Raw genomic sequence first — 13,933 nt, 5'->3', positions numbered from 1 at the left:
ATATTATTTATGAACAATTCAAATCCGGAACCATATTTTTTCATATATTCCTTTACTTCTTCCCATTCTTTAATTACACTCTGGTTTGAATTACTCAATTGCCGTCAATTTTGCCAGTTCCAAGAACTCACACAGTTTAATCTGCCATTCTGTTAACAATGGGATTTTCTCTCCTTTCCAAATTTTGGCAGAGACAGATTTCATATCACCGCCTGTGGGGCAGCCACCCAACTAGGAACAACAGGACCTGCTGAGGCTAGGAGTCACCAGCTGTTGCCCAGGCAAGGAAAGAGAAGACGCCCCAGCCCCAGCCTGAGCACTAGGCCTTGCTGGCTCTAGTGGCGGCAGAAGCAGATGAGCAGGGTTAGACCCCTGAGCATGCCTCTGCCCCACAACGCATGCAGTGGAGGGGCGGAACAGAAAATGGCAACGTGGTCCATTTCTGCTTCTTTGCCAAAGCTGCCCTCCGCTCCTTCCCTGTGAGGAATATTTTCCCTGAGTCATCACTTTCTCAGGAAGGAAGAGGTGTGCTTTCCCCCCACCCCTTTGCCAATTCCCCACTTCCTCCTCCTTTCCTGGGATACAGGAAAGTTTCCGAGCACAGTTCGAAGTGTTGGTGCTGACCTTTAAAGCCCTAAACGGCCTCGGTCCAGTATACCTGAAGGAGCGTCTCCACCCCCATCGTTCTGCCCGGACACTGAGGTCCAGCGCTGAGGGTCTTCTGGCGGTTCCCTCGTTGTGAGAAGCCAAGTTGCAGGGAACTAGACAGAGGGCCTTCTCGGTAGTGGCGCCCGCCCTGTGGAACACCGAGGGCCTTCTGGCGGTTCCCTCATTGCGAGAAGCCAAGTTACAGGGAACCAGGCAGAGGGCCTTCTCGGTGGTGGCGCCCGCCCTGTAGAACGCCCTCCCCAGCGCCGGCTCTAGGTAGACCCCCGGTGGCGCAGGGCACCATGGCGCCGGCCCGCCAGGAGAGCGCCGCGAGCTGCGCCCGCCCGCTGGCTGGCCGGTCCGCCGCGCAGCTGCGCACGGCGCCCACCGCGCTGGGAAACGGGGCGGGAGGGCGCCGGAGAGATCCGGCACACCACGGCGCCAGGGGCGCTTAAGACGGCCCTGGCCCTCCCACCAGATGTCAAAGAGAAAAACAGCTACCAGATTTTTAGAAGACATCTGAAGGCAGCCCTGTTTAGGGAGGCTTTTAATGTTTAATAGATTATTTTATTTCATTTTTCTGTTGGAAGCCGCCCAGAGTAGCTGGGGAAACCCAGCCAGATGGGAAGGGTATAAATAATAAATTATTATTATTATACAAATATGAATAACTACGGTATTTTTTAAAAACAAAGGGCATGTTAAGATTCCATGCCCGCCTGGAGAAAACCACTCCCTGTGAGATGACTGATTTCCAAAATCCCCTTCAGTAACCAGAAAACCGTAAAGTAGCAATGACAGAAGGAAGCCCTTAGATTTGTGTATATATGTCTGAAAATTGGTATATGCAGATTTGCACCTTATGAGCCTTTATACTGGATTTTTAAGTACTTAGCAGTACCAGTGAAGGCAGGCATCTTCCCCCTGTGTCTGAACTGTGGGACAGCATTCAGTAAAGGAAAACCACCGGGCCTAGGAGCCAATTCCTAGCGCCTATGGGGGCTTCACAGCCCCCACAATAAAATATTTGAGGCGGCTGGGCCCCCACAAAGTTGATGGGCATTCAGGGGCGTAGCCAGGATCAAAACTAGGGGGGGGCAAGCCATGGTCGTTCAGGGGCGGGGCCAAGGCACGGGAGGGGAGGGGCCACAAAGTGGGAATGTGGGCGGGGCTACAGGGCCAGCGGGCCTGATGACATCGTGGCGGCAGCGGCAGCGGCCACCTTGTACTTCTGGGGCTGGCAGCGTTGGTGGCTACCCTGCTTGGCTGGACAGGGAGGGTCGGGCAGGCGAGAGGGGGTGGCAGGGCAGGCGAGGGCGAGGCAAGGCACGGCCGCAGCCACGACAGCTCCGAGGCGTTGCTGCATATCAGCATAATATTTCAACCATGGTTCAAGCCCCACCTTAGGAAAAAATTCCTGCATTGCAGGGGGTTGGACTAGATGACCCTTGTGGTCCCTTCCGACTACAATTCTATGATTCTATTGATATATTACCATAGCATATGCATCATTCTGCTTTCTTGAATTGTCCTACTCCTAGGCATAGCAGCCAACTCCTAGAGGCCTAGGTGCCTCTCCCCCCCCCCCAATTACTGGTAAATACCGTATTTGAAAGAGTCATCCCCCCATGTTGATGGGCTTTCTATGTGGGGCTTATCTGCCCCCCCATATTTTATTAAGGATGGAAGAGGGAGGGAAGGAAGGAAGAAATAGAGAGAGGGATAACTCATATTGTGGGTGTCTCTGGGTGACACTGTGATGCTGGAACTCTGCAGCAAGAGGACGGGAGGGTCGGGCAGGCGAGAGGGGGTGGCAGGGCGGGCGAGGGTGAGGCAAGGCATGGCCGCAGTCACGACAGCTCCGAGGCGTTGCTGCATATCAGCATAATATTTCAACCATGGTTAAGCCCCACCTTAGGAAAAAATTCCTGCATTGCAGGGGGTTGGACTAGATGACCCTTGTGGTCCTTTCCGACTACAATTCTATGATTCTATTGATATATTACCATAGCATATGCATCATTCTGCTTTCTTGAATTGTCCTACTCCTAGGCATAGCAGCCAACTCCTAGAGGCCTAGGTGCCTCTCCCCCCCCCAATTACTGGTAAATACCGTATTTGAAAGAGTCATCCCCCCATGTTGATGGGCTTTCTATGTGGGGCTTATCTGCCCCCCCATATTTTATTAAGGATGGAAGAGGGAGGGAAGGAAGGAAGAAATAGAGAGAGGGATAACTCATATTGTGGGTGTCTCTGGGTGACACTGTGATGCTGGAACTCTGCAGCAAGAGGACGGGAGGGTCGGGCAGGCGAGAGGGGGTGGCAGGGCGGGCGAGGCAAGGCATGGCCGCAGTCACGACAGCTCCGAGGCGTTGCTGCATATCAGCATAATATTTCAACCATGGTTCAAGCCCCACCTTAGGAAAAAATTCCTGCATTGCAGGGGGTTGGACTAGATGACCCTTGTGGTCCCTTCCGACTACAATTCTATGATTCTATTGATATATTACCATAGCATATGCATCACTCTGCTTTCTTGAATTGTCCTACTCCTAGGCATAGCAGCCAACTCCTAGAGGCCTAGGTGCCTCTCCCCCCCCCCAATTATTGGTAAATACCGTATTTGAAAGAGTCATCCCCCCATGTTGATGGGCTTTCTATGTGGGGCTTATCTTCCCCCCCCCCAGTATTTTATTAAGGATGGAAGAGGGAGGGAGGGAAGGAAGAAATAGAGAGAGGGATAACTCATATTTGTGGGTGCCTCTGGGTGACGCTGTGATGCTGGAACTCTGCAGCAGGAGGAAGATACCGGTACGCCTGTACAGGAGCCTTGTAAGCAGCTTTCTCTCTGCTTGATTTACAGCAGGCACGTCCAACAGGTAGATTGTGATCTACCAGTAGATCACTGGATGTCTGTGGTAGATCACTGGTAGGTCACTGGCACCCCTAAAAAAAGCTCACCCAAATTTTTCCTCCTCCCTAAAAAAGTTGAACTATGACCTGAAGCCCTAAACAAAAATAATGGGCCTCCCTCCCTCCTAAAAGAAGCTCAACAAGTTTGACCTAAACCCAAAAAAACAGGGCTTCCCTTCCTTAAAAAAACTCAACAGCTTTGACCTGAACCCCCCAAAAGGGGGTAGATCACCCCCAGTTTTAAACTCTGTGAGTAGATCAGAGTCTTGGGAGGTGGCCACCCCTGATTTACAGTATACAGATGCAGGAGAAGGGGCAGACTGGAACACCACTGCTTTTTATAAACATCACTGTGTCTGTCAAAGCTACAGCCCCCCCTTTCTTATTCACTTCCTTTTAGCCTTGCAGAGCCACCTTAGTCAAATTGAATCCTCTGAGTCTGCACCCTCATTAAATCGCCAATAGAACTCTTAATGCTCCTGAATGCTCATTAACAACTCCCACTTAAGAACAATAGGGTGAAATGGTCAGCTATCGAATCTTGCCTGGGGATATATGCTCCATTGTCTTAACTGCTTAACTACTGGTAGCCACTTTGCTTTATTTATTTGATGTGTTTTTGTTACAGCTGTGTCTCCCCCCCCCCCCCAGCAAGCAGAGACTTAGCTGCTCTTGCTAAAGCAAAGCCCTTTCCACTTCAGTTTTTGGAGGGGAAAAGTGCTGGTTATGGTCTGTAAAATACATTAATTTTTTGCTTCTAGGGGGGGCAGCTGCCCCCTCCTGCCCCCCTGTCTACGCCCATGTGGGCATTCCCATTCAAATAATGTGTGTGCACTTCGGCGTGATCGCTTATGCAGGGCGGAGCTTACCTGGGCCCCCAATATCAAGTTGGCACCCCTGCCACCAGGCAGAAAGCGTTAACCACCAAGCCACCCTACCACCACCCCTCCAATGCCCCAATCTAGATTAAGGATGCTACAGTTTTCTTGAAATTACAAGAAAGAAGACCCCCAACTAAACATCAGGAAGAACTGTTCAACAGTGGAAAGGTTTCTCTCAGGAGGTTGTGGCCTTTGCTTCCTTGTCTGTCACGGATGCTTTTGCTGACATTCCTGCATTGCAGGGGGTTGGACTGGATGACCCTTAGGGTCCCTTTCAACTCTACCATTCTATGGTTCTATTATTTTAAAGAAAAAGAGAGGTCTCCTTTGGTCCGGAGACTGTGCTATTTAAGAGTTGTTGGGAGAATGAAATCCTTGTGTTCTGTTGCTTGCAAGAGGGGGAAATGGGGAAGGAGGATGGCTCATGGGGTTACAGGGTGCGCTGGGGGAAGGGATCTAAAAAGGGGGTGCAGAGAGAACAGGGGGCAAGGGAAACGAGGGGCTGCAGAATGTGTGTGTGTGTAATAAATGATAGTGGGGTGTGTTGTACCTTGCTGAGGTCGGTGCACCTGCGGGGTGAAACTAAGAAAAAGCGAATTGGGTGTGAAGAGAGGTCGAAAGCACCTGTGGCGATGCCGAGAAAGGCGAGGAGGGGATTAGCCGAGACCCGGGCAGAAAGAAAGGAAACGCTCAGAAATGCAGCCAGGCGCCTCCGTCCGAGTTCGTGAAATGCAAAGGCGGCCCTCGTTCGGCATGTATATCATGCATGTAAATCTCTCCCTGCTCCGGGCAGCGGGATGTTTGGGGAGGGAGGGAGGGAGGCGGGCTGCGAGAGGAGGGGCGATTTTGCGGCAGGAAGAGGAGCTCCCGCGAGCCTGCAGCCGGGAAATCCTCCTTCGCTTGCACACACTCGCACAAAAATACACACACCCTCAGCTTGCCCGGGCGGCGATCCTTGCTTAGCCGGTGTAGAAGGAAGGCTCGCTAGGAAGGCTTGGTGGATGGCGCTGCAGCCGAGAGTCTGGGAGGTAAGAGTTTCCTTCCTCGCCGCCGCGCCGCCACCATCCTCCTCCTCGCCTCTTTCATTCATTGCTGGTTTGCAGCCCCAGCAGCAGCTGCGGGGTCCGGGCTGCGGCGCCGCAAAGGGGAAGCGGAGTTTCCTCCTCGCCGCTGCTGCTCCCCAAAGTGACGTTTGCCCATTGATTCGCAGCGAGCAGGTACGGGCGCGCGCTTCCTTTTGCGCCGAACCCGCTGCATGAGAGCTGCAGAGCGAGGCGTCGGGCAAAACTTTCCCCTGGCTGTAGGCAGGGTGGTGGGCGGTGATCGGCCTCGGGGGGCTCCCATCGGAGGCCGAGAGAGCTCATGGGAAGCGGGGACTCAGTTCGCCTTGCGCGTGGACGGAATGGGCAACGCGAGAAACGCCACTTTCCTGAAAGTGTCTTGCAGGACTTTTCGAGGTTTTCTCTCCATGCGTTTTGCGTGGGTGGTTTGCTCCGCGACGCTTACACACGTGTTGCGTCCCCCCCCCCGCCCCGGTAGCTGTTTCACTCTCTCCTGTGGTTCACGAGGCGAGCGTTGAACAACAGTAAGCGAGGTAGCCTTTTGTTAACTGCTTCCAGGGGGTTGCATTGAACTGAATGCAATGCGATGCATTTAATGAAACGCGCCCGGCAGAGCAGATGGCTGGCCGAAAGAACTTGCCGGGCATTTCTTCCCAGTAAGTTACTGGCGCAACGTTGCAAGGTTGGCATGGTTCGGCTGTTCCAGTGGCAAGGTTTTCCTTGGGTGAGTGGGGCAGATGCATTTCCTCCGGAGCACATGGCTTGCTAAAAAGCAAAGCAAAAAAAAAGCTCTGGCGCTGCCCGGACGTCTGACTGGACCTTGATCTTTCCAATATCCTGTGCTTTAAAAACCAGATTCCTCATAAGCTGTATAAAAGACGAGAGGGGGTTTTACGGAAAAGCTGTGAAAGTCCAGACTGTAATTAGATATGGTGCAATAACCATATTCCACATTTCTTTCAACTTGGCAGTGTTCCTGATCCTTTCCCATATGCCTGTTGCAGGATTGCAGAATATACAAGTGTTAGTTTGGTTTCTTCCCTTTGGTGTTTCTAGACTGCAACCCCACTCTCAGTGCCCTGGAAGGAAGTCCCATTGAACTCAATGGGTTTTATTTCTGGGTGGACATGTTACTGGATCACAGTTCCCTTTTTAAGTTGCCAATTTCCTTGACTCTTCAGCCTAACATTTTACAGCTGCGAGTACAAACATTGTTAGTGTTTGTTACTTACCAAAGAGCCATATTTTAAATGTTTTATCAGGCCTTTGTTAAGTGTGTGCCCCAGAAAGGCAAATAGAGCCCACTGTGCGGGGATTTCCTGTAGGGGCATGACACACCTGTTAATTCTACCTGTCTGAGATTGCTATAAGGGGGAGGAGGGTCAAACATTTGACAGGCCACAGGGCATGCCTAGCGGGCTGCATTTAGGCTGGGGAATCACAAGCTGCAAATCTTTTGTTACTGATCTTAAACGGAGGACAGCTGCAAATAAAATGTTTTAAGTGTGTTGTAAAGTGCATTATACAGATGTGACACTCGATGGCGATGGTGAGCTATGACAAATTCAATATATTTTTTCAAACCTTTTTTTAACAAAGCATTTTCACAACAGGTAGGTAGCCGTGTTGGTCTGAGTCGAAGCAAAAAAAAAAATTCCTTCAGTAGCACCTTAAAGACCAACTAAGTTTATATTTTGGTATGAGCTTTCGTGTGCATGCACACTTCTTCAGATACACTAGAAACAGAAGTGTCAGACCCTATATATATACAGAGGGTGGTGGGGGTGGGTGGGAATGGGAGATGGGCTGATGGGAGTGGTAAACCTGTAGATGGGTGTTAATGGCTGCTGACCATCTACAGGTTTACCACTCCCATCAGCCCATCTCCCATTCCCACCCACCCCCACCACCCTCTGTATATATATAGGGTCTGACACTTCTGTTTCTAGTGTATCTGAAGAAGTGTGCATGCACACGAAAGCTCATACCAAAATATAAACTTAGTTGGTCTTTAAGATGCTACTGAAGGAATTTTTTTATTCATTTTCACAACGTTTTTTAATATGTGTGTAGATTCCACCAGAGTGTTTTGAAGTCAGTGCAGTGATCCCAGGGAATACTCCCCCCCCCCCTGCACTGATTGTGATCCAACTGAAGCTTACAGGCGAAACTCGGAAAATTAGAATATCGCCAAAAAGTGCATTTATTACAGTAATGCAACTTAAAAGGTGAAACCAATATATGAGATAGATGCATGACATGCAAAGCAAGATATGTCAAGCCTTTATTGGTTGTAATTGTAATTATTTGTCTTTAGGCGGGTCAATTATAAATGGAATGTAATTAATGAAGTGTAATAGCGATGTTTATTTTTGTATGATTGTAACTATTTGTTTTATTACTGTGGGATTTCCAAAAGAAAGCATTTGTAAAAATTAAAAGAAAAAGAAAAAAATAATAAGTTGCATTACTGAAATAAATGCACTTTTCTTCGACGATATTCAGATTTTCTGAGTTTCACCTGTAAGTACTCTTGGATTCCATTGATTTCATATCATAGAATCATAAGGTTGGAAGGATTCCTAAGGATTATCTCAACCCCCTGCAATGCAGAATTTACAGCTGTCCCATATGGGGGTTGAACCTGCTGACAATATAATACATGGGATCACTAATTGCAAATTATTTACAGTGACAAAAATGTGTCCAACTTGGCTGACATTCCGTGATGGGGTATTCTGGTATCATACCTGGGAATATAATGTGTTAGCTTGATATCCATAGGTAGAACTCTTAGGATTTACCAAATGTAGCTGCTGTTGCTTCATACAATGTCCTCCATTGTATGCAGTGGTAGAACTGTGTGACTTTTCTCACCATGGGCAAGAAAACTTGAGGATTTAGGAAGTTGTCCTGTACTGAGCCCATTGAAATCAATGGGGTTGCACAAGAGTAACTCATTGATTTCAGCGGGTCTTGTGCAAAAAAACCTTCTGGGGGAATTGTGCTCGCACTATTATAGTGCCAAACCTGTAGTATTGACTGATCATTTACTTTGCAAAACTTCATTCATTTTCATGCCAACTTTTCAATATTTGAATAATAGCTGTTAATAAATATATGTTTTGTAGGCGGCTTAGAATAGATTCTCAATTTGGAGGATTTCTGCAGGAGGAAAGCTTTAATGAAACTGCAGAAACAAAAATGTAATTTACAATCTCCATTGCATAGTACCCATTGTATGAGCCATATTTTAAAGCTCAGCATATTTAAAGCATGGATTTGATTATATTCCCAGCTCCAAAATAGTTTGATTATGCAGATTTGGCACAAAGATTATGCCAGTTAAAATGTAAGTCGGCCAGGAAAAGTAACATTAGCACTGATAGGGGTGGGGAGCAATCAGTATCTGAGCTGTCAGTATAGAAAATCATTGCATATATTTTTACTGGGCCTGCAAGAGTGATTCATCGCTGATAGGATTAGGAATGATATGAAAAGTTAAAATTGTAATGAAACGGCACTTTGGTGGATGCTACAGAAGTGATACAGTAGTTAATGTTGCATAGAAGGCTGAAGTGCTGAGTAGTTATTTGCCACCATAGTTAATTGGAACATGAACCACACATGTAGAAAGGCACTGTATGTCTAAGTTGAGGATGTTTAGAGGATTCCCTGGTTAGCCTGGTCAAAGGCCTGGAAACGGCTTATGAGGAACGGCTTAGGGAGCTGGGTATGTTTAGCCTGGAGAAGAGAAGGTTAAGGGGTGATATGATAGCCATGTTTAAATATGTTTAAATATATAAAAGGATGTCATATAGAGGAGGGAGAAAGGTTGTTTTCTGCTGCTCCAGAGAAGCGGACACGGAGCAATGGATTCAAACTACAAGAAACAAGATTCCACCTAAACATTAGGAAGAACTTCCTGACAGTAAGAGCTGTTCGGCAGTGGAATTTGCTACCAAGGAGTGTGGTGGAGTCTCCTTCTTTGGAGGTCTTTAAGCAGACGCTTGACAGGCATATGTCAGGAATGCTTTGATGGTGTTTCCTGCTTGGCAGGGGGTTGGACTGGATGGCCCTTGTGGTCTCTTCCAACTCTAGGATTCTATGATTCTACCGTATGAGTTCCTAGAGCCGGGTTGGATTGCCAGTGGGCAGTGTTAGAAATTCAGATATATCAGCTGGACACCAAATGGCTCCCTAAACCAGTGTTTCCCAACAGGTGGTCCGCGGACCCCCAGGGGTCCGCGAGCTGTGCCAGAGGGGTCCGCAGCGCTGCCCAGCGCTGCCTGGGGCGGCTTCCCGCGTCCGCAGGGAGGGCGTAGTTCAGCACGGTTACTGATTGGCTACAGGAAGCGCCAATCAGAAGGGGCAGCCAATCAGAAGGGGCAGGAAAGAAGTCTCCGCCCAGGCGAGGGAGGGGAAGGCTGGCCGGCAGGAAGAGCGAACCGGAGCGTGGGAGTGTGCGGAGGAATACAGCGCCGCGCCCCGGAGGACATTTCCTGGTGCGCGCCTCCGTCCTGGCTCCCTTGGGGATGATGGGGACGAGGGAGCGCCCTTCCCCGCCAGGGCCTTCGGGAGCTGCGTGCCGGTTCGGCTGCCTTTGGTCCTCGCAGAGGCTGCAATGCACGGCCTGGCGCGCGCGGCGGCGGCGGCTCCGCGGCCTCCCTCCCACCCGCCAGCTGCGTGCCTCAGCTCCCGCCAGTAGCAGACAGAGCGCAAAGCTCTTCCCGGCCCCGCATCACTCTCCTCTTCCCTGGTAGCTCCCGACCCTCTGCAGGAGACTCTCCCGAAGGGGCAGGAGGAGCAAAAGGGAGCCCAGCGCCCCACTTTCCTGGGAATGGAAGAAGATGAGTTCGCCTTCAAAGTGAGCACTTCTTCCATCTTCCATTGCTGGTCCTGAGCCGTACAGAAAAAGTTTGAACGCCAAGAAGGTTTAAAAAATGTATTCTGTGTTTTTACTTGTAACCAGGCAGTTTATATTTTCTCCTGTGGCTGTTCTCCTATGACAGGGTGTTTTTATGTTAATTTGCACATGCATTTCCACCAACTATGAAAACTATTTACTGTAAGATATCATAAATACTAATGTCGATCTGATTCTCAGGGAGCTGTACCACCACAGGAGAGCTATGAGCTGCCTTGCTGAAATCTAAGTAAAAAAATTCCTTCCAGCAGCTCATACCAAAATAAAAAACTTAGTTGGTCTTTAAGGTGCTGCTGGAAGGAATTTTTTTTATTTTGTTTCGACTACGTCAGACCAACACGGCTACCTACCTGAAATCTAAGGTTTGTAGGTGCACAAAAATATTTTGAAAACAGCTGCCTTGGGGTTAGAATCATAGAGTTGGAAGAGACCACAAGGGTCATCTAGTCCAACCCCCTGCAGTGCAGGAACCATCTCTAAACAAATTAATGGGGGTCCTTGTCACAATAGCAGCTCGATGTGGGGTCCTTGAGAAAATTTTGTTGGGAACCCCTGCCCTAAACCAAGGTTACAGTTGCCAAAACGAAATGTATAGTTGTCATTTTTTTTGCAAGGCAGCTCCAATGCCTTATTTTTCAAAGAATGGACTGACTGGTTGCTTATCAGTTAAACATCTGACTTATTCAGATGACAACCTTGAGCTAGGTTAATGAAGAAAAGTCACTTTATCCAGGGAAAGCCTACATCTATATTGGCCTATACCTACCTCTTTTTCTTAATGGTGGCATGGACCATTCTTCACAGCTGTGATCAGTGCAGTGGGATGGGATAAGACAAGCTACAACAATTAACTATAATGTTGTTTACTGCTCCTCCTCAGGCTGCACGGAAAAAGCATTTTGGTTCCTGAAATTCATTGTAATTGTGCAAATAAAATATAACAGGTAGAATTCTACAGGAAGGGGTATTAGTGTGTGAAAGCAGTCAAGATCCAGTGATCCCCAAGCATGCACCTCCAGATGTCAGGCGCCTTCCTGATACCCAGGCATTTTTAACTTAGTTGCGAGTTTCCAAAATGTGCCTGGCTAATTTTGAACACTGCCTGTGGCCTTCCATGTGTTGATGGACTACAACTTCCACCATCCCTGACCATTGGTTATGCCTGATGGGATTTGGAGTCCAAGAACATCTAGAGGCCCATGTTTTAGTCACCCTAGTTTAGAAGCATCTGGCTGAGTACTGCTAGAAACCAACTTTCCTATGTTGGGGAGCCCCACAGGTTGGCGTCAAAGAGAGTTATTTGTGCTTTAATCCCATGGAAATCAATAGAACAAATTAGTCTAGTTGAGGTGTGAGGAATCTGTGGCCCGAAGGCCACCTAACCTCAGGTAAAGGTAAAGGGACCCCTGACCATTAGGTCCAGTTGTGACCGACTTTGGGGTTGTGGCGCTCATCTCGCGTTATTGGCCGTGGGAGCCAGCGTACAGCTTTCAGGTCATGTGGCCAGCATGACAAAGCCGCTTCTGGCGAACCAGAGCAGCACACAGAAACGCAGTTTACCTTCCCGCTGTAGCGGTACCTATTTATCTACTTGCACTTTGACGAGCTTTCAAACTGCTATGTTGGCAGGAGCTGGGACCAAGCAATGGGAGCTCACCCCATTGTGGGGATTCGAACCGCCGACCTTCTGATGGGCAAGCACCACCTGCGTCGCATAACTTCAGGTAGCCCTTGGAATAGTCTGCATCCTAAATTGGGAATCTGCGGCCTAACTCCATGTGGCCCTTGGTCTAATTTCAAGCAGAGGAGCCAACAGGCTAGTGTTGCAGTTTGCAGAAGGAGGTTGAAGGCGAGAGGACAGGCCTTTCTTGAGGCTATCCAGATTGTTAATGTCTCAGCTAAGTCTCTCGCTTCAGTTCTCTGCTTCTTCTTTGGCGATCACTCCTATCCGAGTAAGATTGTCTTCCATAAACACGGTTTTAACAATGAGTCTGTAAGTGACTGTGGGGGCCAATTCTGGATCCACACGTCCTTCCACAGTGGGAACATTGGTTTCCGGGCGGGAGTTGATCATGGTGTGGATTTGCCAAGCGCGCCTTCCTCTTAGCACGTTTCTCCCTTGCGTCCTGAGATCGAGTGTCTTCAAAGCCCATGACACCTTTGGTAAAGGCTGTTCTCCAACTGGAGCGCTCGCAGGCCAGTGTTTCCCAGTTGTCGGTGTTCATACTACATTTTTAAAGATGTGCCTTGAGACAGTCTTTAAACCTCTTTTGTTGACCAGGATTACGCTTTCCATTTTAAAGTTCGGAATAGAGTAGTTGCTTTGGAAGACAATCATCAGGCATCCGCACTATACGACCAGTCCAACGAAGTTGATGTTGAAGAATCATTGCTTCAACACTGGTGATCTTTGCTTCTTCCAGTACACTGATATTAGTTCGCCTGTCTTCCCAAGTGATGTGTAAAAATTTTCGGAGACACTGTTGATGGAATCTTTCGAGGAGTTGGAGATGGCGTTTATAAGTGGTCCATGTTTCACAAGCATACAGTAAGGTTGGTAGTACAATAGCTTTGTAAACAAGCATTTTGGTTTCCCTGCGAATGTCCCGCTTCAGTTAGGTGCCACCTCGCTCATTAACTCACTGCTTGGCTTTAGGCAAGCCACCGTCATGTATTCTTGTCACGCAGACTATAACAATACTGGCAAGATCCTGTACGGGGGTTATCTATACTAGGGTAATGTATGCAAAGCACTTTGCAAACTTAGCAAAAGCTGCTTCTTAATGCTGTTCTTATTGATTACATTTCTATCTCACTTTTCCTCAAAGGAGTTCAAGGTACCTGCCCACCTGCTTTATCCTCAACAATGACCCACTGAGGGAAATCAGGCTGAGAGAGTGGCTAATCCAAGAGGTGGCATTCAACATAAGTTTTATTCAGAACAGACCTGTTGAAATGTTGTTGTTGTTTAGTCGTTTAGTCGTGTCCGACTCTTTGTGACCCCATGGACCATAGCACGCCAGGCACTCCTGTCTTCCACTGCCTCCCGCAGTTTGCTCAAACTCATGTTCGTAGCTTCGAGAACACTGTCCAACAACAACAACAATAATAATATTTTTTATTTATACCTCGCCCATCTGGCTGTATGCAGTAGTCCCATATATATATGCAGTAGTCCCATATGGGGATTGAACCTGCAACCTTGGCGTTATCAGCACCACACTCTAACCAACTGAGCTATCTAGGTTCTCAAACTTTTTCCTCTAGCCCACACACTTTCAGAATAAAAAAATTGCCGACTTTTTTATTGATAAGAAATAACTCCTGACAAATTGAATACATTTGACTGGATATACAGCATGCATGGTCCGAGTAGCAATAATTCAGACTTAGTAACTTGCTATTCAACTGGTCACCTGTGGTGAGTAACAATTGCCCCCAGGCAAATAGGCAGGGAAGCTTTACAAAAGTTGGTTCCCTTTTTCTGTTTGAGGCACAAATGA

General features: G+C 48.2%; 1 protein-coding gene across 4 annotated transcripts in view; it reads left to right on the top strand.

Annotated features, from left to right (window-relative positions):
• PRAG1 (PEAK1 related, kinase-activating pseudokinase 1) overlaps positions 1-13,933 on the top strand; it is a 99,858-nt gene that overhangs the window by 24,060 nt on the left and 61,865 nt on the right. The window contains exon 1 of one of the 4 annotated variants that reach the window (XM_035140796.3): positions 5,042-5,470. The exons of 1 other annotated variant lie outside the window; for it this stretch is intronic. The gene's annotated coding sequence lies outside the window, so the exon portion shown is untranslated. Of the gene's footprint in view, positions 1-5,041; positions 5,660-5,712; positions 6,037-13,933 lie in introns of those variants that run through there. 2 more of the 4 variants (XM_035140798.3, XM_088659028.1) reach the window with 2 other exon arrangements.

This window comes from Zootoca vivipara, chromosome 15 (genome assembly GCF_965207765.1).
Source record: "Zootoca vivipara chromosome 15, rZooViv2.hap1.1, whole genome shotgun sequence".
Taxonomy (NCBI): domain Eukaryota; kingdom Metazoa; phylum Chordata; class Lepidosauria; order Squamata; family Lacertidae; genus Zootoca; species Zootoca vivipara.
Note: the sequence above shows the minus strand (reverse complement) of the source record. Positions and strands in the feature narration are given on the sequence as shown.